The sequence below is a fragment of the Eubalaena glacialis genome, chromosome X (genome assembly GCF_028564815.1).
Source record: "Eubalaena glacialis isolate mEubGla1 chromosome X, mEubGla1.1.hap2.+ XY, whole genome shotgun sequence".
Lineage (NCBI taxonomy): Eukaryota > Metazoa > Chordata > Mammalia > Artiodactyla > Balaenidae > Eubalaena > Eubalaena glacialis.
Window position 1 is genome coordinate 94,412,820 of NC_083736.1, and position 24,387 is coordinate 94,437,206.

The 24,387-nt window shown below is 42.4% G+C and overlaps 1 pseudogene; it reads right to left on the reverse strand.

The window, feature by feature from the left end:
* Positions 1–1,414: 1,414 nt before the first annotated feature.
* On the reverse strand, positions 1,415–19,049 carry LOC133081851 (nuclear RNA export factor 2-like; annotated as a pseudogene).
* Between the last annotated feature and the right edge of the window lie 5,338 nt (positions 19,050–24,387).

Consider the following 24,387-nt stretch of genomic DNA (forward strand, 5'->3'; position numbering starts at 1 on the left):
GAACAGACCAATCACTAGAAGTGAAATAGAATCTGTAATTAAAACAAAACAAAAACCTCCCTGCAAACAAAAGTCCAGTACCAGACAGCTTCAACAGTGAATTCTACCAAACATACATAGAACTTATACCTATACTTATCAAACTCTTCCAAAAGACTGAAGAGGAGGGAACAGTCCCAAATTCATTCTATGAAGCCACCATCACCCTGATACCAACACCAGACAAAGACACTACCAAAAAAGATGATTACAGGCCAATATCTGTGAAGAATATAGATGCAAAAATCCTCAACCACATATTAGCAAACCGAATCCAACGATACATTAAAAAGGATCATACACCGTGATCCAGTTGGATTCATTCCAGTTGCTCTGATAGCCTTATGGGAGTTCCCCTGTATGTTATTTGTTGCTTTTCCCTTGCTGCTTTTAATATTCTCTCTTTATCTTTAATTTTTGCCATTTTAACTACAGTGTGTCTTGGTGTGATCTCCTTTGGCTTGACCCTGTTTGGGACTCTCTGAGCTTACTAAACCTGGATATCTCTTTCCTTTCCCAGGTTAGGGATGTTTTCAGCTATCATGTCTTCAAATAGGTTCTCTGCCCCTTTCTCTTTCTCTTTCTCTTCTCCTTCTCAGACCCCTATAATGCAAATGTTAGTACATTTGCTGTTGTCCCAGAGGTCTCTTAAACTGTCCTATTTCTTCTTCTCTTTTTTCTTTTTTCTATTCTGCTTCAGTTATTTCTACTACTCAGTCTTCCAGCTTGCTCGTCCATTCCTCTGCATCATTTCATTTACTGTTGATTCCTTGTAGTGTATTTTTCATTTCAGTTACTGTATTCTTCTCTGTGTGGTTCGTCTTCATATTTTCTAAATCTTTGTTAAAAACTTCTCACTCTGTTCATCCAATCTTCTCCTGAGTTCTTTGAACATCTTTATGATCATTACCCTGAACCCTTTATCAGGTAGATCGCCTATCTCCACTTCACTTTGTTCTTCTTCTGGGGTTTTATCGTGTTCCTTGGTTTGGATTAGATTCCTTTGTTGCCTCATTTTGTCCAATTTGCTATTTTATTTCTCTGTATCTGGTAGGTTGGCTCCATTTCCCAACCGTAGAGAAGTGGCTTTTTGTAGGAGATGTCTTGTGTGTCCCAGCCGAACTCTCCCCTCTAGTCACCAGAGCTATATGTTCTAAGGGTGCCCCCTGTTAGGGCTGCGTGTGTCCTTCTGTTGTGACCAGCGCACTACTGTGGGTGGTGGGGTAGGTGTGGCTGTCCCCTGGTCCAGTGGGTTGCCAGGCCCTGCTTTGTGCAGAGGCTGGTGGCCACTGGCGAGTGAGGCTGGGTCATGAGGCTGCTGGCTGCAGTGCCCCAGGAAGTCCCGGGATTAGCGCTGGCCCACTGGTGGGTGGTGCTAGGCTCTGCAGTGGGTGGTGGTGGAGCTAGAGGTCCTGTATCTAGTGTCAGCCTGCTGGTGGGCAGGGCCAGTTCCACATGGCTGGCTGCCGGGTTTGGGGGTGTCCAAAAGCTGGTGTTGGCCCACTGTTGAGTGGGGCTGGATCCCAGGGCAGCTGGCTGAGGGGTCCAAGGTGTCTTGGAACTGGTGTTGGCCTGCTGGTGGGTGGGGCTGTGGCCCAGGGAGTCCTGGATCTAGTGCTGGCTCGCTGGTGGGCAGGGCCAGGTTCCTGGGTCTCTGGCTGCAGGGCCTTGGAGTCCTGAAGCTACTGTCGGTTTGCTGGTGTGTGGGGCCAGTTCCTGACATGGCTGGGTATGCGGTCTGGGGTGTCCCAAAGCTGGCGTCATCCCACTGGTGAGTGGGGCCAGATCCAGGAGCAGCTGCTTGAGGGGCCCAATGTGTCCCAGAGCTGGTGCCAGCCTGTTGGTGTATGGGCTGGGTCCTGGTATGCCAGGCGGCAGGGCTGCAGTGGTTCTTGGGCTAGTGTTCCAAGAGGAATATTCCTTTTTACATATTTACAAATATGTACATTAACAGATGTTCTTTAATTTTATTATATTTTTATGAGAAAGAATTTCTTCTAAAAGCTTGAAGCTTTTAGAGATATTCCATATTGAAATTTAATGGTGCTCTTTAAAGAAAATTGTTGCTGATCATAAATGTTGACAATTTTCTTGCTGCTCATCTTTCATATCTTTATGAACTCTGTGTTGTATGTTTACAGAATGGTAATACTTGATAAAATTGTAACTATAAAGAATCCATTCCGTTCTAGTGAAACTATCCTGACACAAAAATATCAAAGTACGATAGTAAAGAAAAAGCTTTGCCAAAAATTTGAGAAAGAAAATGAGATTTAAGTATGCTACCATGGATGCCTTTGTGGGTCTTCCTAAACTTACTGCAGGGGTGAGAGCTCTAGTGCTTTGTAACTACCCATTCACTAATTCAATGTAGGTATTTCCTGAATAGAAGTATCTGTTACCTGGAAAGACATAGTAGTTGAAAACCATTTGAGCTTGAGTATTGTGGGTATTATGCTCATATTGATAATTGTGCTTTCAAATGGTGCCTGAAGGTGACATTTTTGTTTACCTACGCAATATACATTCCTCTTCTTCCTAACTGGTCTCAAATTTTCATGAGTGCATTTCCTCCCTCATACAGTCACGTTTGGGGGGAATTTGACTGCTAGTTCCAAGGGTGAGACCAGAGTTACTCTAGATCTCATTCAATAATCCTATGTCCCTAGCCACAGTCATTGGTTCAAGATTGGGCCTGAGTCTTTATAACTTTGAGTCACTGGATCAACTAACCTAAAGTCTCTTCTACCTCTGGGCGCTCAGTTATATAAGCAAATATATTTCCTTATCGTATACACAAAAGTGGATTTTACTTTCTGTTACTTGTAACTTCATTACTTACTGCTATATATGTTTTTGAAGATATGTTATCAGGCGAATGTAAGTTCCAAATTTTTAATCTTCTTAATACATTTTCTTTTATGACTTGATAGTGGCCTTCTTTGTTGCAATTGCTTGATGCCTATTTTGCCTGATAGTAATACAAATTAACCATGTTTCTTTCAGTTTTACTGATCATTGGTATTTTTTACCATCACTTTATTTTCATCCTTTCTGACAGTCTACTCTACCTGCTTCATGACCTACTGAAACACATTCATAATGCCTGTATTAGACTGTTCAGACTGCCACAACAAAAATACCACAGACTAAGTGGCTTAACAACAGAAATTTGTTTCTCACAGTTCTGGAGGCTGGAAGTACAAGATCAAGGTGTGAGCAGGGGTGATTTCTTCTAAGGCCTCTCTCCTTGGCTTGAAGATGGCCATCTTCTTGCTGCTTTTTCACATGGTTGTCCCTCTGTGTATACACACTTCTGCTGTCTCTCTGTGTGTCCTAAACTCCTCTTCTTATAAGCACACCAGTCAGATGGGATTAACGTATCCCCTAACAGCCTTAAATTAACTTAATCACCTTTTAAAGGCCCTATCTCCAAATCCAGTCACATTCTGAGGCACTGGTAATTAGGGCTTCAGTATATGAATTTTGGGAGAACACAGTTCAGTCAATAACAAAACCTAATGTTAAGATGATGTTATCATAGGAAACAAGAGAGCAGAGGCAGGAACAATGATGCGGAGCAGGCAGGAGGATGGTATGTTAGGCTTTCATTTTCCTATAGCTTCTCCAGTTCCTAAAATTCTCTAATGGCCAATGAATCCCAGGCATTTGACTGAGAAATTTTCATTGCTACTACCTCAGCGTGGACCTAAAGGATGGGAACTAGTATTCCACACTAGTTAATAGCTCACAGCTTAAAATCTAACACTTTCCTATCATCAATAGATCTGCTGTTTTCTTCCAAGATACTTGACCCTTCTTAATCTCAGCTTCTTAATTAGATACAGAGACAAAATAATTAGTCATACAACTCCAACTGTGAGAATTAAATGAAATTGAGACATACTTCTGCACATAATCAGGGCTGTTTGCTGGGTGGAAGGTTTGGAAAGCTGTTTCCTCAGCCATTTATGCACAGAATGTTCAGGTTCATTCTATTCTCACAGCTCTATATTCTAGGTCATGCCACAGCATTGTCTATGAGACATGCAGAAAGGGAAGAGTTGCGTCTGTGCACTGGGGTTAGACCTTTTGGGGGCCCAATTATCTCACCAAATACCTCCCTTACTATTTAGCAACCAGAGCCACTTGCAGTTCTCTATTTCGACTCCTAATCTTCAGGAAGACAGAGACATTGCCTGAAATTTTTCATGGTCCTATCTTCCCTTTTTAGCACTAATCTTGACATGCACTAGGTGCATGAATGAATGAATAAGTGGATGAATGATAGTTATATTCCAGACATATATCTTTCTTCTCTGACAGTTAGTAGCCCCTGGCAGCCCAGAGCCTTAGCCCTATAGCTAAGTCCAGTGGTTAGGACTCGGCGCTCTCACTGCAAGGGGCCCAGGTTCGATCCCCGGTTGGGGAACTAAGATCCTGCAAGCTGCGCAGCACAACCAAAAAAAAAAAAAAAAGATGGATGCATTATGTTGAACATAAATTATAGCTCAGTGAAGTTGGTTTTTAGTATGTCTTTGTATCCCTTCCAGAATCTAGAGCTGTGTCATGCTCACATGTGGAATCAACCTGTATTTTCAGATTGAACTGTACAGTTGGGTTTTTCATTTGTTTGCTTGCATGCTTGTTTTTTTGTTTTGTTTTGGGGTTTTTTTTTTTGCCACAGCCAAGAATATTCTCGGGATCTCCTGACTTATACATCCAACCACATGCCCCCCACCCAGATTTTTCATAGGCTCCACAAACGACATGGTCAAAACAGAACTGTCAGTTTCCTGGCATTGCACCAAAACTGGTCCTCCATTCATTTGCCCATCAAAGAAAACCACCCTAACCCAGCTGCAAAAATCCACATTCCAAGAGACACACTTAATTCCTCTCTATCCCTTACCACAAACGTGGACTTCATCAACAAGTTCAGTACTTCCGAGATACATCTCATTTCAAACCCCATCTCACCCCTTCCATTGCTACGGCTGTGGTCTACGAGAATGTAACCTCTCACTGTCATGTGTGTAGTAGCCTCCTAATCTTGTCTCTTGATCTTACAGTTGCTCTATTTCAGTCTGTCCTCCAAAGAACATTTAGAATGAGCTTTAATAAAGGAGATGATAATAATAACTTCCCTTCCTTTCAGAAAGCACCCAATGGCTCCATCATAATAAGAACAAAACCCAGAGTCCTTACCATGGCCCACAGGACCTTCTGTTATTGGGCCCCTCCTACCATTCTCACCTCATTTTCTAACACTGTCCTCCCAATACACACTGGCATACAAGCTGTTCCCTAAAACTGCCAAGCTTGCCCATATCTTAGGGCCTTTCGTCTTGCTCTTCCCTCTGCCTTGAGGGCTCAGCTCCTATATCGTCCCACTGCTGACTGTGTACTTGTTGTTATTTGAATATTAAATCTAAGTTACGTCTTCAGAAAATCCTTCCTTGCCTTCCGCACCCTAGTCATTCTCTGTCACATTTTCCCATATTATTTTCTTAATGGCTCTTAAATCTTGAGTGTATCAACCCCTGTAGAATGTGAGCTCCATGAGAACCATGACCCTGTCTGTCAGGTTCTCTGATTTATCTCCAGTGCCTATCACAGTGCCTCACATATCACTGGTAACCAATAAATATTTGTTGAATGAATGAATGAGTGAGTGAATGACGTAGATTAAACATGCTAAGTTGTGAGGACTCAGGCATAGTCTGGGACATGGGATTTGGGAGGATGGGAGAGTGAGCTCAGGTGTCTCTGAAGCAGCAGTTTTGTTTGAACCCATGAAAACTGTGGTTGGAAAACTGGGTAGAAAGGACATGATAATTGAGGTAGTGCTTCTAGCTGCCTTGGGTAAGAAAGTGTAGCATATGTTCTATACCAATTCTCCTTCTTTCTTTTTTTTAAAATTTTAAAATTTTATTTTATTTATTTTTTGATGCAGCAGGTTCTTATTAGTCATCAATTTTATACACATCAGTGTATACATGTCAATCCCAATCGCCCAATTCAGCACACCACCATCCCCAACCCCCCACGGCTTTCCCCCCTTGGTGTCCATAGGTTTGTTCTCTACCTCTGTGTCTCACCTTCTCCCTGCAAACCGGTTCATCTGTACCATTTTTCTAGGTTCCGCATACATGCGTTAATATACGATATTCGTTTTTCTCTTTCTGACTTACTTCACTCTGCATGACAGTCTCTAGATCCATCCACATCTCAACAAATGACTCAATTTCGTTCTTTTTTATGGCTGAGTAATATTCCATTGTATATATGGGCCACATCTTCTTTATCCATTCATCTGCCGATGGACACTTAGGTTGCTTCCATGTCCTGGCTATTGTAAATATTGCTGCAATGAACATTGGGGTGCATGTGTCTTTTTGAATTATGGTTTTCTCAGGGTATATGCCCAGTAGTGGGATTGCTGGGTCGTATGGTAGTTCTATTTTTAGTTTTTTAAGGAACCTCCATACTGTTCTCCATAGTGGCTGTATCAATTTACATTCCCACCAACAGTGCAAGAGGGTTCCCTTTTCTCCACAACCTCTCCAGCATTTGTTGTTTGTAGATTTTCTGATGATGCCCATTCTAACTGGTGTGAGGTGATACCTCACTGCAGTTTTGATTTGCATTTCTCTAATAATTAGTGATGTTGAGCAGCTTCTCATGTGCTTCTTGGCCATCTGCATGTCTTCTTTGGAGAAATGTCTATTTAGGTCTTTTGCCCATTTTTGGATTGGGTTGTTTGTTTCTTTAATATTGAGCTACATGTGCTGTTTATATATTTTGGAGATTAATCTTTTGTCCATTGATTCATTTGCAAATATTTTCTCCCATTCTGAGGGTTGTCTTTTCGTCTTGTTTATGGTTTCCTTTGCTGTGCAAAAGCTTTTAAGTTTCATTAGGTCCCATTTGTTTATTTTCGTTTTTATTCCCATTACTCTAGGAGATGGATCAAAAAAGGTCTTGCTGTGATTTATGTCAAAGAGTGTTCTTCCTATGTTTTCTTCTAAGAGTTTTATAGTGTCCAGTCTTACATTTAGGTCTCGAATCCATTTTGAGTTTATTTTTGTGTATGGTGTTAGGGAGTGTTCTAATTTCATTCTTTTACATGTAGCTGCCCAGTTTTCTCAGCACCACTTATTGAAGAGACAGTCTTTTCTCCTTTGTATATCCTTGCCTCCTTTGTCATAGATTAGTTGACCATAGGTGTGTGGGTTTATCTCTGGGCTTTCTATATTGTTCCATTCATCTATGTTTCTGTTTTTGTGCCAGTACCATATTGTCTTGATTACTGTAGCTTTGTAGTATAGTCTGAAGTCAGGGAGTCTGATTCCTCTAGCTCCATTTTTTTCCCTCAAGACTGCTTTGGCTATTCGGGGTATTTGTGTCTCCATACAAATTTTAAGATTTTTTTGTTCTAGTTCCGTAAAAAATGCAATTGGTAATTTGATAGTGATTGCATTGAATCTGTAGATTGCTTTGGGCACTGTAGTCATTTTCACGATGTTCATACTTCCAATCCAAGAACATGGTATATCTCTCCATCTGTTGGTATCATCTTTAATATCTTTCATCAGTGTCTTATAGTTTTCTGCATACAGGTCTTTTGTCTCCCTAGGTAGGTTTATTCCTAGGTATTTTATTCTTTTTGTTGCAATGGTAAATGGGAGTGTTTCCTTAATTTCTCTTTCAGATGTTTCATCATTAGTGTATAGGAATGCAAGAGATTTCTGTGCATTAATTTTGTATCCTGCAACTTTACCAAATTCATTGATTAGCTGTAGTAGTTTTCTGGTGGCATTTTTAGGATTCTCTATGTATAGTATCATGTCACCTGCAAACAGTGACAGATTTACTTCTTCTTTTCCAATCTGTATTTATTTTATTTCTTTTCCTTCTCTGATTGCCGTGGCTAGGACTTCCAAAACTACATTGAATAATAGTGGTGAGAGTGGACATCCTTGTCTTGTTCCTGATCTTAGAGGAAATGCTTTCAGTTTTTCACCATTGAGAATGATGTTTGCTGTGGGTTTGTCATATATGGCCTTCATTATGTTGAGGTAGGTTCCCTCTATGCCCACGTTGTGGAGAGTTTTTGTCGTAAATGGGTGTTGAATTTTGTCAAAAGCTTTTTCTGCATCTATTGAGATGATCATATGGTTTTTATTCTTCAATTTGTTAATATGCTGTATCACATTGATTGATTTGCGTATATGGAAGAATCCTTGCATCCCTGTGATAAATCCCACTTGATGATGGTGTATGAAACTTTTAATATGTTGTTGGATTCTGTTGGCTGGTATTTTATTGAGGATTTTTCCATCTATATTCATCAGTGATATTGGTCTGTAATTTTCTTTTTTTGTAGTATCTTTGTCTGGTTTTGGTATCAGGGTGATGGTGGCCTCATAGAATGAGTTTGGGAGTGTTCCTTCCTCTGCAATTTTTTGGAAGAGTTTGAGAAGGATGGGTGTTAGCTCTTCTCTAAATGTTTGATAGAATTCACCTGTGAAGCCATCTGGTCCTGGACTTCTGTTTGTTGGAAGATTTTTAATCACAGTTTCAATTTCATTACTTGTGATTGGTCTGTTCATATTTTCTGTTTCTTCCTGGTTCAGTCTTGGAAGGTTATACCTTTCTAAGAATTTGTCCATTTCTTCCAGGTTGTCCATTTTATTGGCATAGAGTTGCTTGTAGTAGTCTCTTAGGATGCTTTGTATTTCTGTGGTGTCTGTTGTAACTTCTCCTTTTTCATTTCTAATTTTATTGATTTGAGTCCTCTCCCTCTTTTTCTTGATGAGTCTGGCTAATGGCTTATAAATTTTGTTTATCTTCTCAAAGAACTAGCTTTTAGTTTTATTGATCTTTGCTATTGTTTTCTTTGTTTCTATTTCATTTATTTCTGCTCTGATCTTTATGATTTCTTTCCTTCTGCTAACTTTGGGTTTTGTTTGCTCTTCTTTCTCTAGTTCCTTTAGGTGTAAGGTTAGATTGTTTATTTGAGATTTTTCTTGTTTCTTGAGGTAGGCTTCTATAGCTATAAACTCCCTCTAAGAACTGTTTTTGCTGCATCCCATAGTTTTTGGATCATCGTGTTTTCATTGTCATTTGTCTCTAGGTATTTTTTGATTTCCTCTTTGATTTCTTCAGTGATCTCTTGGTTATTTAATAACTTATTGTTTAGCTTCCATGTGTGTGTGTGTTTTACTTTTTTTTCCCTGTAATTCATTTCTAATCTCATAGCGTTGTAGTCAGAAAAGATGCTTGATATGATTTCAATTTTCTTAAATTTAATGAGGCTTGATTTGTGACCCAAGATGTGATCTATCCTGGAGAATGTTCCGTGCACACTTGAGAAGAAAATGTAATCTGCTGTTTTGGGATAGAATGTCCTATAAATATCAATTAAATCTATCTGGTCTATTGTGTCATTTCAAGCTTCTGTTTCCTTCTTTATTTTCATTTTGGATGATCTGTCCATTGGTGTAAGTGAGGTGTTAAAGTCCGCCACTATTATTGTGTTACTGTCGATTTCCTCTTTTATAGCTGTTAGCAGTTGCCTTATGTATTGAGGTGCTCCTATGTTGGGTGCATATATATTTGTAATTGTTATATCCTCTTCTTGGATTGATCCCTTGATCATTATGTAGTGTCCTTCCTTGTCTCTTGTAATATTCTTTATTTTAAAGTCCATTTAATCTGGTATGAGTATAGCTACTCCAGCTTTCTTTTGATTTCCATTTGCATGGAAAATCTTTTTCCATCCCCTCACTTTCAGTCTGTATGTGTCCCTAGGTCTGAAGTGGGTCTCTTGTAGACAGCATATATATGGGTCTTATTTTTGTATCCATTCAGCAAGCCTGTGTCTTTTGGTTAGGGCATTTAATCCATTCACGTTTAAGGTAATTATTGATATGTATGTTCCTATGACCATTTTCTTAATTGTTTTGCATTTGTTTTTGTAGGTCCTTTTCTTCTCTTGTGTTTCCCACTTAGAGAAGTTCCTTTAGCATTTGTTGTAAAGCTGGTTTGGTGGTGCTGAATTCTCTTAGCTTTTGCTTGTCTCTAAAGCTTTTGACTTCTCCTTCGAATCTGAATAAGATCCTTTCCGGGTAGTGTAATCTTGGTTGTAAATTCCTCCCTTTCATCACTTTAAGTATATCATGCCACTCCCTTCTGGCTTGTAGAGTTTCTGCTGAGAAATCAGCTGTTAACCTTATGGGAGTTCCCTTGTATGTTATTTGTCGTTTTTCCCTTGCTGCTTTCAATAATTTTTCTCTGTCTTTAATTTTTGCCAATTTGATTACTATGTGTCTCGGCGTGTTTCTCCTTGGGTTTATCCTGTATGGGACTCACTGCGCTTCCTGGACTTGGGTGGCTATTTCCTTTCCCATGTTAGGGAAGTTTTCGACTATAATCTCTTCAAATATTTTCTCTGGTCCTTTCTCTCTCTCTTCTCCTTCTGAGACCCCTATAATGCGAATGTTGTTGCATTTAATGTTGTCCCAGAGGTCTCTTAGGCTGTCTTCATTTCTTTTCATTCTTTTTTCTTTATTCTGTTCCGCCCATTGAATTCCACCATTCTGTCTTACAGGTCACTTATCCGTTCTTCTGCCTCAGTTATTCTGCTATTGATTCCTTCTAGTGTAGTTTTCATTTCAGTTATTGTATTTTTCATCTCTGTTTGTTTGTTCTTTAATTTGTCTACGTCTTTGTTAAAGATGTCTTGCATCTTCTCGATCTTTGCCTCCGTTCATTTTCCGAGGTCCTGGATCATCTTCACTATCATTATTCTGAATTCTTTTTCTGGAAGGTTGCCTATCTCCACTTCATTTAGTTGTTTTTCTGGGGTTTTATTTTGTTCCTTCATCTGGTACATAGCCCTCTGCCTTTTCATTTTGTCTATCTTTCTGTGAATGTCTCTCCTTCTTTCTTAATAAAAGAATCCCAAATTTGTTTGGTACAGTAATGTTTCCAGTAAAAGACAACATTTATAGCCTCCTTTGCAGCCAACAATGGTCACATGACCAACTTCTACCTAATGAGGTGATGGCAGAAGTGTTGTATAGTAGTTCCAGGAAGGTAGCTAAAAGAGAGATGAATTTCTCAGACCAAGGTATTTCTCATACCATCTGTTGTGGACTGAATTGTGTCCTACCGAAATTCATATGTTGAATCTTTAACCCCCAGTACCTCAGAATGTGACTGTGTTTGAAGATAGGGCCTTTAAAGAGGTGATTAAATTAAAAAGAGGCTGTTAGAGTAGACACTAATACAATATGATTGGTTTCCTTATAAGAGGATTTTAGGACACATAAAGAGATACCAGGGTGTGTATGCACAGAGGGACAGCCATGTGAAGAAGGAGTAAGAAGGAGGCCATTTGCAAGCCAAAGAGAGAGGCCTCAGAAGAAACCATACCTGTGAACACCTGGATCTTGGACTTCCAGCCTTTAAAACTGTGAGAAATAAATTTCTGTTGTTTAAGCTACTCAGCCTGTGGTATCTTGTTATGGCAGCCATAGCAAACTAATACACCATCAGATAAGGTTTTCAATTTTGACAGCTCATTAGAATCAACTGAGGTGAACCTTAAAGATACTGATGACTGGGCTAACCCCTAGAGGGTCTGATGCAGTTGGTTGAATCGAAGCGTTAGAGGGGATCCTAATGGATATCCAGAGTTGAAAACCACATGTCTAGAATAGTTTTTTGCACTCCATTGAGCAGGCTGAGAGTGATGAATCTAGCATCATTTAGAAGGCATCCCCCCGTATCTCTCTCCTTCCACTGTTTTTCCTCTACCCCACATCCCCCTTCTTTTTCTGCCCTATCCAGATCTTCACAGATGGACCCAGAGATGCCCCCACCTCTTAATCCTGTTCCATATCCACGTTCAGTCCTAATTTGAGGAACATTTAATAGCTTCAGCCCCACTTCTGCCCTCCCTGTCAAGAAAAGTGAGTCTCGAGGGGCCTCATATTCTCTTACTCTGCCTGTTAGCCAGAGCCAGGGCAGCTCTCTAGAGATAACTTCTTGCCTCTTAATCCAATTATGAAATGGATGAAAGACATGAACAGAGGGCAAATAGGCTCAGGAAAAGCTATTCAACATCTTTAGCCATCATGGAAATGCAAATTAAAAGCACAATGAAACATTAAACCCACCTATCAGGATGGCTGAATAAAACAGTGACAAAACCAAATGCAGGCAACACTGGATAAACTGAGTCACTCATACATTGCCAATGGGAATGCAAAATGGTACAGGCAGTCTGGAAAACAATTTGGCAGGTTTTTCAAAACGAAACATGCAATTACCATATGATACAGCTGTTGCACTCTGGGCAATTTACCCAGAGAAATGAAAATTTATGTTTACACAGAAACCTTTACATGAAGTTCATCACAGTTTTACTCACAATAGTTAAAAAGTGGAAATAGCCCAGATGTCTTTCAACGGGGGAATGGCTGAACAAACGGTGGTACATTCACACCATGGAATCCTATTCAGCAATAAAAAGGAACAGACTATAGACACACTTTACAACTTGGATGGATCTCAGGAGAGTTACGCTGAGTGAAAGAAATCCGTTCCTAAAGGTAATATACTATATGATTCCATTTCTATGACATTTAGGAAATTATAATAGTGTTTGACAGAGTTTAGGGATGTGGGAACAGGAAGAAGGTGGGTGTGGCTATAAAGGTTAACATGAGGGAAACTTGTGGTGATGAAACAGTTTTTTATCTTGTTTGTGGTGATAGTCAGAACACCTACATAGCTGGTAAAAGTGCATGGAATTATATATATAAGTATTATACACAGGCGTTCTAACATACAAATGAGTGCATGTAAAATGGCGAAATCTTAGTAAGCTCTGTGGATTGTACCAATGTCTATTTCTTAGTTTTGATACTGTACTAAAGTAATACAAGGTGTTATCATTAGGAGAATGTGAGTGACGGGTATACATGACCTCTCTACACAGTTTTTTGCAACTTTTGGTAAATCAATAATTATTTCCAAATAAAGAAGTTAAAAAAACAACACAGGAGTTGTGTGGAAAATAGTGTTAGGTACACAACCTAAGAACCTAATAAAAATGTTAGCACAGTTTTAGATCTGTTAAATGATTAAGAAATCCATAACTATTACAGTAAATATGGTACTTTACTTGCTAAATATATTTGTTTATAGAAGTGAACATCAAAATGGTCACAACTTGTGAGTTCTGAAGTGGTGGAGAGAAGGTTATCAGGAAGCAAAGCTTGGATTTCAGGGTAGTCCAGGAATGGAGTCGTTACTGTATAATTTTCAAGCACTGTGTAGGTTGGATATAAATGCTAGAGACTGCCAGGGATGATGTGGGAGATGGGACCTTTTGGTCCTGGCCCCACTAACTCATGGTTGGGTCAGGGGAAGAGCAATCCAAGACACACAACATACAATGTGCAATGTTACTCTTTAATATAAAGATAAACAAGGATCATGAGTGGGAAAAATATAGAACAACTGGCAGGCATACAAGGTAAACTTTGGCTTCCTGATTAGCTGGACTCGAAGCTTAGTCATGGATATGGCTTCAGTTAAGAGGAGAGAAGTAACAAATATGATGAGGATGAAAATGACATCTAAAGGCTCATTTGTAGAGTTTTGTTCTCAAGATCCCAGGTCAGTGGATGAGGGTCTCATCTGGAATCTTGCCCTTGGACTGAAGAAAGTAAACAAAGAATTCGGATGTGAGCAGAGCCAGCAGCCTTTAGTTTCAACCCCAGGGCACCTGACTTCTGTCCACCTTCACCTTCCTGAAAGCCTAGAGGTCTATTTCTTCTTATCTCTGGATTCTCAGAATTCACTTTTTGATGAGTAAAGAATTTTTTAGTTCTGTAATAGTCTAGTCATTGTACTGAAAGCACCTGTAGTGAGGGAAGATAGATGACCTCCCTTAGGACCAAACTGCAGACACTGTGACCACACAACGTCACTGCTAAATCTATGCCTCAGGAACAAGCCTTCAAGTTTACCAACATGTATGTACCAGAATGAGCAAACGCCACTGCATGTAATGCTGAAGATGTAGTGAAAAGATAAATGCCTATCAATAATAGCTTATGGCTTCCTGGAATTCAACTGTTTAATATATTGATCTTGGAAAGAATAAGGTAGCTTCACATATACTGAGAGGAAACAATGCTGGTACTAATAATAAACAAAAGAAGTTTCAAAACAGTATATAAGATGGGAAACCTGTATTTTATAATACATGGAAATGTATTAGTACGAAATTAGGGAATTTCTCACAACTAAACGTTTGTAAGAAAAAAACAGATTTAAAATAATTACCTTCAAGTTCCCATTAATCACTCCTCTACTCCTCCCAGCTCCCTCCTATGCCCACGCAAACCCAGCACTCACTTCTGAGACCACTAGAGGTTCACCTCAGGTCGGGTGGAGGATGCCTGCATGATGTCCTGCTGCTCCTGGGAGAGGGTGTGCATGGAGCTGGAGGTGGGCGTAGGCACTGGGATGGAGAACACACTCTGGGTCTCACTGGGGCTGGCGTCCCTCACAAACAGCTCGTCATTCACGATGCACAGACTGAAGGAAAAATGGGCCCTCAGACAATGCCTGGATGGACACCCACACCCCCAATATTGACTCTGCTCCCACTGGCACTCAGCAACCAGATTCCTCCCACGCCCCTCCTGTGTCTGTCTCCCAGGTTCCTTGACTGGTACCTCTGCCCCTCCCCACAGAGCCCACCTTTGGAGAGACTGTCTACCACCTTCACTCGATTTATAGGTTTATCCCCAACCCACGGGCAATTTCGCATTTACCCTTTACCACAGCCCAAGGGGTGGACGCTCTGATCCCCATTCTCGGAAGAAGACACTGAGTCACACAGAGGTCATGTGACTGGACCAAGGTCACACAGCAAGTGAGTGTTGGGTCAAGGAGAGAACGCATAGGCCGATTCCAGAGCCCATGCTCTTCTTAACCACTAGGCTAGACTGCTCCTGGGATCTCCCCGCTGGCTTTCCACAATACCGAGTAAACCTAAGGTCTGCGCCACCACATTCCCACGCCCCTGAGCCCAGGCGGGGATGGGCATTCCCGCCCACAACAGGGCTCTGACCTGGAGTAGCTGGCAGGGGTAGCGATGAAGGTCCGGGTGAAGGCACGCACACAGCCCTGAGAACTTCCTTCCACTTCAACAGCAAACAAACAACAGTACCCCTTAGAGCCGCATGTGCTGTACACGCTCACACGGCGGTCCCCAGTCAGGCTGTGACTGGACACTCATGCTGAGAGGGCAGTTGTTCACGGGGGCCAGGGTGTCGGCAATGGGGAGGGCAACTATAGGAGCAGTCTGCGCCCAGTGACAGGGCCCCTGACAACCACTACACAGGTTCACGGGATGCGTTTTTCACAGCCGCCCAAGAGGTGGATACTACTACCCCATTTTGCAAATGAGGAAACTGAGAGGTTAAGTAACGGCCCATGTTCTCAGAGTAAGTATCTGGGATGAGAGCCACCAAACTCCGCAGCCTGTGTCCCCAACGCCCATGGTGTGCAGGACAGACAGGCATGGACACAGTTCAGACCTGGATTGTCTGTGGGAAGCCTGAGGGCTGGAGAACACACTGAGGGAGGGGAGTGGAGGGGAGGGGAGGGGAGGTGGAGGGGAGGGGGGGAGGGGAGGGGAGGGAAATGAAGGGATGGGAGGGGAAGGGAAGGGAGGGGAAGGGAAGGGAAAGGGAGGGAAGGGAGGGGAGGGGAAAGGCAGGTAAGGGAAGGGAAGGGCAAGGAAGGGAAGGGAAGTGAAGAGAAGGGTAAGGGAGGGGAGTGGAAGGGAAGGGAAGGGGAAAGGAGGGAAAAGGCAGGGAAGGGAACGGAAGGGAAGAGAAGGGAAGAGAAGGGGAAGGGAAGGGAAGGGGACGGAAGGGGTCAGGGAAGCTGGGTGGTTCTGGGAATGAGCCTGGCCAGGGGGAGGGAGCAGTGGGGAATCTGGGGAGGGAGCTCTACACACACTCACCTTCCTTGAACACCCCATTGACAGAGAAGCAGAGCATCCTTTCCTGAAAAGGAAGAGCCGAGGTGCCCAGTCACCACCTCCACCTTCTACCCACCTGTGGCTTCCTGGGCCCGCCCGAGGGAGGAAGCAGGCGCTCACCGTCTGGGACCACGTGTCCACCATGAAGGAGCTGAAGTCATGCTGAGTCTTGGGCAACACACAGAGGGTGTGCACAATGTCACGTTTTGTGTGCTTCAGCAGCTGGACCCGCAGGTCTGTGAGGGGAGGGGAAGCGAGCGAAGGTCAGGGGCTGCCACGCCCTGGGCCCTATGATTGATCCCTTCACCGCCCTTTCCCACCCAGTCTTCCCATCACACACTCACGGGGGTTCTTGAGCTTCTTCATATTCCTGCTGTCCTTGAAGTACTTGCACAAGCTGCTTCTAAGAGACAAAGAGCAACAATGGGTGGTGGGTGTTTGCAGGAGCTGGCCTGTGTCTGCTGGGGAGCCACACGGCCCAGGAGCAGAGCCTGTGCTGTGATACTCACGGCTGGGTCCTCGGGGTGGAAGGGAATGGTCAGGGAGAAGTAGGCCCTGTGGTGATAAGCACCGAGGAGACCATATCGGTCTCCAGAGTCACTGATCAAGTAATACCTGTGGGAGAGCAATGAGGACAGGCTGTCTGTATGATCTGAGCCCCAAATATGACATGAAAGTCTCTGTGAGCAGACCTGTGCTTGGGTGCCCTGGCCCAATCTCAACCCTCTCTATTCCTCATGGTCGCAAGGGTACTTACTGCTGCAGGAATTAAAGGATCATACTCTTCAGTGTCTCAAATCCTTTATAGCTTTCCTGGAATCAAAAGGCATTTGAGAGTAAGCAGTGGATAAAGCCTCCCAGCAACACCCCAAATGTTGTTTGATCCTCTTCCTCACCTTGCAGGGCTTTATTACGTAGGGAGTGTCAACATCAATGATAACTGGTGACGGTAACTCTTGGCCATCCTGGAGAAGGGAAGAGGAAGTCAGGAGTGGAGACCAGGGGAGTGGCCCTGGATGATCCGGGAAAAGGATGGGCCCAGGAGGGTGAGGGTCAGAGGTCAGGTGTGAAAGGGCCCTGGAAATTCCATGGGAAAGCTTACAGTGGATGTCTTCATCATGAGGTCCTGGAAGTCTCTAGTGTTATATTCAACTTGTGTGTGTGCGTGTGTGTATTTATGGGTATTTTTCCAGCAAGTCCATCCATGTCATTTTCAGGAGTCCATGCCCCCCAAAATGGTTAAGGTTCTGATGCTAATATGTGATCTAGGCAAGACCCAAAGGGCTTGAGGGCAGGTGCAGAGATCACCAACATTCGTAAGAGACAATGATTTACGTAGGCACTTACTAGGCGTAATAACTTCGGGAAACGATCTCTGATGGCCCTGTCCAAAACCAAAAATAGAGAAGAGGTGGTTGATAGTTCAAGGCTGCAATGCTTCCTTTGAGTTAAAACAGTAATACCATAAACAGAGATCAGTGTGTTCTGGCCCATCCAGCAGCGCCCTTTGCCCACCTCTGCTTCTGATTTTAAGGGTTTTCGGTCCACTTCCCTGTTGAGCACTGAGCATCTGTCATCTTACTGTGTGAAAGGCACTGTCTCCTCATCTCTCTCAATACCTTCACTTTAATAGTCCTTCCCTCCCTCCCTTCCTCTCCTTCGCCTGGGTAGCTCCCACCCAGACTACTCGGACTCCCTTCTCCAGTGCCACAGGGAGCAGCATTTCAAACCCATGCTGCAGGGCTTCCTTCTCCTCCCTTCCTTCCTCCAGGGCCCCACTGAAGGCTGTGGGGAGAAGAGGGAATGGGGTGGGAGCCCGGGGCTCTGCTACCTCACTGGGGGTCCAGCACTCTGGCAAGACCCGGACACCCCCCAGGGATGGCCCAGGATGCTGGGCCAGGGAGGTGAGTGAGGTGGGGCTCAGGGAGGGAGATGGAGGGGGATGAAAACAGAAAGGGAGTGAAGGTAGGATGGGAGAGATGAGAGAGGCATAAGAGCCTAGAGACAAGGGAGAGAGAGAAAACAAAGGGAAGGGAAAGAAGCTCTACTGTGGTGGGGGTCAGGAAGAAGAGAAAACAAATGGAAGGGAAAGAAAATCTACTGTGGTGGGGGTCAGGAAGAAGAGAAAAGAAAGGGGAAATGGCACCCCTGCTGCAGCCCTTTCCATCACCTGCCCTGGAATGGCCCAGGCACCCCAGGCAGGAATGGAAAATATGCACATGTCGGGTTGGGGGCCCATTGGATGCTGGTTGAAACTTTGTCAACTTTATGACACAGAGAGGAGAGCATAGGGACTGTGGTCCTCCCAGAGGACCAGGTCAGCTGCTCCCTGCAAGCAGGCACTGTCATGGGTAGCTCAGGATCCTGCAGGCAACTGAGAATACATCTGACCTTATGTTGGTTGACTTATCAGGGAAGGTGGTGCATGGGGGGTTTCTGTCTACACACATCCTTTCTGGCTCCAGCCGCTGGCCCTTGTCCATCTCCCCTGCAGACTTCACCTGTGATTATGGGGAGGAACCACATGGACCAGAGAAAAAGAGCCAGGATGGCCCTGCACCCCTAGTCTCTTCCTTTCCTTACAAATCCATTTCCCTTCCTCTGTCACCACCCCATTAGCATTCCCACCTTCACTTCAAAGATGGAACTGGGTACCACACCTCACCTCAGTGTTGGAGAGGTTCAAGTTCTTGGTGTTGGAAGCATTCTGCATAGTGTTGGATAGGCCATGCAGCTGGTAGGGTTTCTTATTGCTCAGGTTCAAGGACAAAAGCTATGATGAGGAAAGAGAGTGAGGATGCCAGCAGGGGATACCTGAGACCAATCAGCCTCTTCTACCTAATCTCTCCCACCATCACCACCAGCCCCAGCATTGGGCCTAAGTCCTCACCTTGGGCATATTCCCTGGATGGATCTGCAGGGAGGCGGCCATGCCATTTCTAGGGTTTCATGCCATTCCAATATCACGGGTCATCAAGTCTCCAGGAAGCCAGGAGGAGGGAAACAGAAGCTGAGAGCCTCCTGGATGGTACAGCTCTAGCACCAACCCCTCCTCAAGTTACTATCCTGATCATCCTTCCCAGACAGACCCCTCTGCCCTCACCTGCCCTACAATTACTGCTGTAGCCATACCAGGGTCAAAGTGGAGCCTCTGGATGTCAAGAGATTGCTGGGAAGCATCATATTGTCTGTTCACAGTCAGCTGCAGAGTTAGGGATGGGGTTCAGTGGCTCTGAGTCTGAGGTGGTGATTGGGGGCAATAGGTGGCAATCCCAAAAGAAAGGGGGAAAGATTTAACAGGGATATGTTTAATTGGAGCCCTGGAGGCAAGGAACATGAAAAGTGGAGAAGCAATATTTGAAGAAATCATGATTGAGAAATTTCCAAAAGGGTCAAAACACATCAAGTTTGTAAAACTATATTAATTAGAGAAAAAGTATACTTTAAGGAAAACCATTACTAGAGAAAAAAGGATCAATTCATCAAGAATATAATAATTAAACAATCCTAAATTTGTATGTACCTCTTGATAGAGCCAAAATATGCAAATTGAAAATTGAGGGACTTCCCTGGTGGCACAGTGGTTAAGAATCTGCCTGCCAATGCAGGGGACACGGGTTCGAGCCCTGGTCCAGGAAGATCCCACATGCCACAGAGCAACTAAGCCCGTGCACCACAACTACTGAGCCTGCGCTCTAGAGCCCGCGAGCCACAACTGCTGAGCCCACACGCCACAACTACTAAAGCCTGCGTGCCCTAGAGCCTGTGTGCCACAACTACTGAAGCCCCCATGCTCTAGGGCCCGCGTGCCGCGACTACTGAGCCCGCATGCTGCGACTACTGAAGCCCACGTGCCTAGAACCCGTGCTCCGCAACAAGAGAAGCCACCACAATGAGAAGCCCGCGCACCGCAACGAAGAGTAGCCCCCGCTCGCCACAACTAGAGAAAGCCCATGCACAGCAACAAAGACCCAACGCAGCCTAAATAAATAAAATTGATAAAAGCAATGGAGAAATGGACAAATCCACAGACATGTGAGACATTTTAACATAACTCACTGAGTGACAGATAAAACAGGCAGACGAAAATTTGGTTAGATGTAGAAAATTAAACATGAGTAACAAAGTTTACTTAATTGAAATATAATACTGTACATAACAATTAACTACACAAAACTTTCCAGAATAGATTATATGCTGGGCCATAAAGCCTGGAGACACCTCTATGGGGATAATATATTATACCCTGAATGGTTGGTGTGAAAATTCAAGGGTAACCGTGGGTTCTCTGCCCCTCTCCCACCTCTATTATTAATCCAAAGAATATTAGCTTATACTAACCCCACCCCCCACTTAGGGGACTGTCTCCACTCTCCAAGCCCTAGGTCACATGACTCAGGCCTTTTCCCTAACCAGGGGAAAAAATTCACCTCAGCCATGGCCATTTCCATAGAAGGGGAGGTTTTCCATGTGGAATCAGGATGGGTGTGTCAGAGCCTACTTGGCCCATTTCCTCAAGAGAGTGGAAACTAGTCAGCCTGGGCCCTCTCCACCCCTTCTCTAAAGGGGGGTCAGCTTGTTGGGGGTCCTGTGGGTTGGGGTCAGGGAGGGAACCCAGAACCCCTTCAGCCCTATGGAGATCTGAGGACAAGGTCTCATGCTGACCAACTCACCCATGGGGTGGCCTGAAGGCAGTGATCTGTCACCACCATCCTCACAGGCTGCTCGTGAAGAGAATCTGTGGGTCTGGAGCTGGAGGTTTGGAGAATATCAAGGAGGGCTGCCAAGGAAGGAGAGAGCAGGCCCCAAACTCTGTCTCAGGGCCACAGAAGATGGAGTCCTAACCGGAAGTCCCTTCCCCAAGGGCATAGAGGAGGAGAGCCCTGGGAGCCAGAGGAGACTTAACTTCCTGTAATTACTGCCGCTTAAGTTTGCTACCAGCGTAACACCCAGGAAATCATTTCCAACTGAGGCACCCTTGCAGAGGACACCAACTGCAGTTAAGAAGCCAAGATCCCAAGTAATTGTAGCTATAAATCCAGGGAACTCCAAAGGAATGTGAGCCTGCTGCATTACATTTTCTTCCTTCATGTATTCCTCATGAGAGGACACTGAATCACCAGGTCCTTGTCCTCTCTGTGGTTGCTGATGCTTACTGAGTTTCAGGAGTTTGTATGAGGTCATTCAGATGCTACAGGGGACAAAAGAGACTGGAACTGAGTTCCATGGATGGGGATGACCCCACCCTGCATAGCTTTAATAAATTCTTGTTGCAATATATGGAGTTTTCTTAAGTTAGGGTAAAGTAATAGAAAGAACAGAAAATAGCCACATGTCAGGAAATAACTCCAGCACATCCCAGAGAGGTCAAACAAAACAGACCTAAAATATATAAAGGAAATTGCAAACAGAGTTTGGTGGACCACCGGAATGAGAGTGGAAGGAAAACGTCATGCCCTTTCCTTAAAAAAAAAAAAAAAGTATTCAGGGTAGATAGATGTCCCCTGGTGGTCAGAGCTATAATTGTAGCTCTGAAAGTCTCAGAACAGGAGGCTTTGAAAGGCGAGGGAATGAAGTGGAGACTTGGGCTTCAGTGCATCAGCCAGAACTTTCTGGAATTTTCAACCCCCCCCCCCCCGGCAGCAATCTCTTTCTGAGCTCCATGCCTTCAGAAAGGAAGCCTAGCCCCTGAATGAGCTAAGGAGAAATCTTCATATGAGACTGTGTGAAACTTTGGGGTGAGGGAAGTGTAAGACAGAAACACACACACATACACAGATAAACTGTCATGTCAAGAGTTGTGATCTTTTTTTTTTAATGAAACAGTACAGTGTGAAAATTTTTCTAAAACAATAAATATATGTAAAATTATTGTCAGTTGGTTATTAGTTATTAGATTTCTCTTAATAAAATTTCCTAATTACAAAATATTAAGCAGCTAAAAGTATATTTAGATATCAAATTATATATATTCCATCTATAAGAAGATAGACCTACAGATACCCATTGTAAATACATTAGTACATATTTTCCAGATGTAGTTTTCTGTGTATACAGATGTGTTTATGTACCTTTAAGTATTTATAAATATTTTATATATTTGTGTATTTTTTTCAGCTTTGCAACTACTTGAATACTTTTCTGTAAAGTCTATTTTTTAATTATTATAACTCTCCGTATTTTTATTTCATCAGCTAATGTGGTTTGGTGTCTCTCCAGATGTTTATTGGAAATGCATTTTACTTTTCAGGTGATTTTTTTCTGTTGTTGATCTATTATGTCCTTCTCTCTACTGATTAGCAAATTCCTTTATAGTCACGTATTAGCACAATATCTATCATATTGATAGCAAATATCTTTAATCATTGAATATAATTTATAAAATTCATGAGGATAGTTTATTGCATGTACCCATATTTCTGCTCTTTCTCTTCTTCTTTATTCCTTCCTGATTCTCCAAGAGTCCTTTCATTATTTCTTTTCTGTTTGAAGAACGTCCCTGTCAACCCAGAATCCTACACCCAGGGAAAATATCCTTTAGGAATGAAGGAGAGAAATCAAGACATTTCTCCAGTAAAGGGAAATAATTTGTCACCATCAGATCTACTCTAAAAGAATGGCTAAAGAAGTTCCTTAAACAGAAAACAAATGATAAAAGGAGCATTTGAACATCAGGAAGGAAGATAGAGAACAGCAAGCAAATGCGTAGGTAAACACAATAGGCATTTTTTCTTCTCGAGTTTTCTGAATTATGTTTGATGATTGAAGCAAGAATTATAATACCGTATCATATAATTCTAAATGTATGTAGATGAAGTAACTAAGGCAATTATATTATAAATGGGTTAGGATAAAGGGACATACAGGGAGATGGAATTTCTGTACTTCATTTGAACTAGTAAAATGGTGACTCCAGTAGACTGTGGTAAGTTATGTTTATATAATGTACTACAAAAAGCAACCACACACGAAAAAGCTATACAAAGAGATACACTCAAAAACTCTAAATAAAAATTAAAGTTTTAAAAATTGTTCAAGCAACCTATATAAATTTAGAAAAAATAAAACTGAGAATCAAAAACCAGAGAGAGCAAACAGAAAACAAATAATAAAGTGGCAGACTTAAAATGTAACATATCGATAATTACACTAAATGTAATCTCAAGTAAATGTGAATGGTCTAAATACACCAATTAAAACACAGAGATTGGCATAGTGGATTGAAAAACATGATCCAACTATATGCTGCTTTTAAGAAGTTAACTTCAAATATAATAACAAAGGCAGGTTGAAAGTAAGGGATGAAAAAAGATATATCATGTGAACACTAATCAAAGGAAAGCAGAAGTGGCTAAATTAACATCAGATAAAGTTGACTTCAGAGGGAAGAAAATTCTGAGACATAAAGGGATATTGCATAATGATAAGAGGCTAAATCTACCAAAAGACATAGCCATCCTAAATGTGTGCACACCAAACAACAGATAGACAAAATACATGAAGCAAAAGCTGATAGAACTGAAAGGAGAAATAGACAAATCCACAATTAAAGTTGGAGGCCTCAACAACCCTCTCTTGAGAATTGATAGAGTAATGAGACAGAAAATTGGGAAGGATATAGAAGAACTCAACAAAACTAACAACCAACAGGGTCTAATTGAAGTTTATAGAACACTTCACCTAACAACAGCAGAATACACATTCTTTTCAGGTGCCCATGGAATATTTAACAAGATATATCATAAATCAAACCTCAACAAATTTAAAGAAATTAAAATTATACAGAGTGTGTTCGCTGGCCATAATGGAATCAAACTAGAAATCAATGATAGAAAAAAATAACAGTAAAGTCTCCAAACACTTGAAAACTAAAAAACACACTTCTAAATAACCAGTGGGTCAAAGTTGAAGTCTCAGGGGAAATTTTAAAATTTTAAGCTGAATGAAAATGAAAACTCAACGTATCAAAATTTGTGGGCCTCAGCTAAAGCAGCACCGAGAAGGAATTTACAGCACTAAATGCATACGTTAGAAGAAACAAAAATGTCTCAAATCAATAGTCCAAGCTCTCACTTCAAGAATCTAGAAAAAAGAATAGCAAAATAAACCAAAATCAGAATAAGGAAGAAAATAATAAAGAGCAGAAATTAAAGAAATTGAAGTGAGAAAAATAAAGTGAATGAAACAAACACCTGATTCTTTGAAAAGATGAAATTGACAAACCTCCAGCAAGACTGTTAAAGAAAAAAAAAAAAAGACACAAGTTACCA